Below are 3,481 nucleotides of genomic sequence, written 5' to 3'. Positions count from 1 at the left end.
TCAGCTATGATAAAATGGGCTCAGGACATTGGTTATAATATCATGTCTGAAGACTGGGAGAGGTTATGGACCACCGGTATGAAGTTTACTGCATGCAATGCTTTGAAAGAAAATATTATGAAAATGGTATACAGGTGGTACATGACCCCGGTCAAGCTGGCTAAGATATACCATTTGTCCGATAATAAATGTTGGAAGTGTAAGGAAGCTGAGGGGACATTCTTTCACCTTTGGTGGACTTGTCCAAGATTGAAGGCCTTCTGGGAAATGATCTATAACGAGTTAAAAAAGGTGTTTAAATACACCTTCCCCAAGAAACCGGAGGCCTTCCTTCTGGGCATTGTCGGCCAGAAGGTGCTAAAGAAGGATAGAACTTTTTTTATGTATGCTACTACAGCAGCAAGAATTCTTATTGCCAAGCATTGGAAGACTTGGAATGTTAGCCCCAGCAACGAAAGTGGATTATATATGAAATTGGATAATATTTATGAAAGAATCAAAGTTTAAATGGGTAAAAATGACAATATGTTATATTTTTAGAGTAATTGGAAAACAAGAGATTTAAACTTAAATTGCAATTGAAAGTACAAAGAAACACATGAAACAAGGTCATAACTTGCTGATAACTTTATTGTCAAGAATGCATTATGTGGGAGATGTTGGGAAGTCCGATAGAAATCTGAAATAAGTTGTTGAAATGGTTGTGATTTTCTGTTTTTTCTTTCTTTCTACCTTCTATGTTCTTTCTTTCTTCTGTTTTATCTGTAATTTGGAAAAAAATGCAATAAAAATTATTATGAAAAAAAAATATACTTGGGTGTATTATCCTAGCCACAAGGAGACAGTGGTGACTGTCAATTTGGACAGCTGTAGACATTTAGAACCATGGAGGATATGTTTATCAGTGGCTATTTCTTGCCACTATTATCACAAACCACATGCTTTTGATTACCAGTTTCTGGGGAACATGATGGACAGAGTGCTCTTGTCCCCGTGTCCCCATGGACTCCCAAGGGCATGTGGTTGGCCATTATGGGAACAAAATGCTGATGTAACCCAGCTAGGCTCCTGTGTTCTTTAGCATGCACCAGCTACTCTTACACTAAGACTCTGATACAGCATGTGTCATTCCCCACACCAATACACACACTCTCTCTCTCTCTCTCTCTCTCTCTCTCTCTCTCTCTCTCTCTCCAGGGGCGGGGAGTATTGGCGGGGGGGGAGGGGGGATGAACTGGGTCCTAATCCACAGCTGCCCTGGGGATGAGGGGATCAAATTCTCCATCCTTGCCAACTCCTTTTAGTGATGGGCTGCTTGCCACTGCTGTGCACCTAAAGCTCTCTTGCTCCCCCCTCCTCTCTTTCTCTTTCTCTTTCTCTTTCTCTTTCTCTTTCTCTTTCTCTTTCTCTTTCTCTTTCTCTTTCTCTTTCTCTTTCATGTGGTCGCTTGAGATAGAACTAACCACCCTGAACATTTCTGGAGAGGAAGATGGGAAGGAGGCAGGAGGCATGGTTCACCAGCTGCTGTGTGCTGCATTGCCCAGACAAAGCCGTGGGCTGGGGCTCCAGCTGTTGTTCAGTTTCTACCACTGCCTCTGCAATGTGCTCTAGACAAGGGGTGGTGAACATGTGACCCCATCATCTCATCATGCTGGCTGGGGCTGCAGCCCATCAACCTATGAAGGCCCATCCATGTTCTGTTGCTGTTTTTGTTACTTATTTCCTGCCCTTCACCCTAAGGTCCCAGGGCAGGTTCCAGCAATTTAAATAAAATGTTAGCCAAACCTCATGTCCACAGCTGCATATTCAGTAAGCTTTTGGGTGAACTGCACATCCGGAGTGGGAGGATTACTAGCTGCATATTAATAGGGGGAGGGGGAGCTTGGATTTGGGGTGCAAGCAATTTGTTTTTTGTTTTCCCCCTTGAGATGCTTGCTGTCGCTAGGGCTGGGCGATACGTCAAAATAGATATATTTTCAAATCAGCTTGAAGTCTAGATAGTGAGACTCGTTTCATAATTTCTGACCTGGCAATATATTGCGAATCATGATGTGTGTGTGTACTATGCAAAAAACACCATGTGGGGGGAAACTGTGAAGCCAGACAATGCTTCTCGAGATTCCTGCAGCCCCTGTGGACTCTGCCGGTTCAGCTTTCCCCTGCCCTCCTGCAGGGGGCAGCAAAAATCACAATGCGGGGGAAATCGTGAAGCCAGCCAATGCCTCTACATAGCTCCATCTTATTTCAGACATTGTGCTATATTGGTGTATTGCAATGTTTAGCTAGTGATATATCACCGTGTTGAAAGCCAGCTATCGCCCAGCCCTAGTTGTGGCCTCAGAGGGCAAGACTTGTCCACCCAGCTGGAGCAAGGAAAGAATGCATACAGGCACACATTCTGTCAGGCTCTCGTGCCAGTCCCGCTTGTCATTGGACCTCCAGGAGAAGCAGTTTCTGGATATCGTACCCCAGGATGGTGATGACTCCACTGAGCGGCCAAGGAGATCTGGCTTTTGGTGGACCACCTCTTCAAGAATGCCTGCCACCAGGTGAGGTGAGGGGGACGGTACCATTGAAAGGATGGGTGTGGGCTGGAATCCAGTACCAGTTTTGGGGTGTGCAGCTACCGATTCGCTCTTACAAACTTCTGCTGTGAGTATAGTGGCACCTTGGTGGAGTGGCAGCGGGTGGGACATCCAGCATACGGTCTTCCTTAGAGCGGCTCAGAAGAACCCAAGTGTTCCCAACCATTGTCTGTCTATCCCTAGCAAAGCGGCTCTCTGAGACTGGCCACTAGAAGAAGCGGGGAATGATTTCACTCTCCCATTGCCCCAAATCAGGAGAAGGGGAGTAGGAATGCTACTGTGGAAAGCAGGCGGGATACAAGTCTCAGCCCTTGTGCCAGCTCTCTTGGTGATGGGCTTCTCTCCATTGTGGCATTCCTCGACCTCACATTATGCACCCCAGGGCTGGATTGTTCTTCATGCTATCCAGGATGTACCTCATCCCTTCCTAACGCATGGGTGATACTCTGCTTCAGGAGGACCTCTTCCAGACCCTGGGGACGCAGGGCGAGCTGCAGGAGAGAATTGAGTGCCTGGACACCAGCATTCCTGAGACGATCCATATCCTCTTTGGGGGGCATTGTTGGGGAGCAGGGCTGCTTGGTGGTTTTCTTTCGCTCTTGGCTGGAGTGGAACCTCACTTTTATATACCTGGTGGCTTAGGTTCCTAGGCCACCCCATCCTTAAGGCTCTGGGACACAGCACAATGAAATGCCCACAGTCAAGTCCAGTCATGCATCCAAACAGCTTCACAGCTTTAACCCCCATTTGAAAACATCAGCCTGGCTAGATAGAGCAGAGGTGGGGAACCTTGACAGGCCCACAGGCCCCACATCTAGCATAATATGTCAGGTGTGGAGACAGGTAATGACATGGCTGCAAAGGAGCTTCAAGGGTGCGTTCAATTGTTCTTTGGC

The sequence above is a fragment of the Podarcis vaucheri genome (assembly GCF_965113315.1).
Source record: "Podarcis vaucheri genome assembly, chromosome: W".
NCBI classification, from domain to species: Eukaryota; Metazoa; Chordata; class Lepidosauria; order Squamata; family Lacertidae; genus Podarcis; species Podarcis vaucheri.
The sequence above is the reverse complement of the archived record's forward strand: the minus strand, read 5'-3'. Positions refer to the sequence as shown.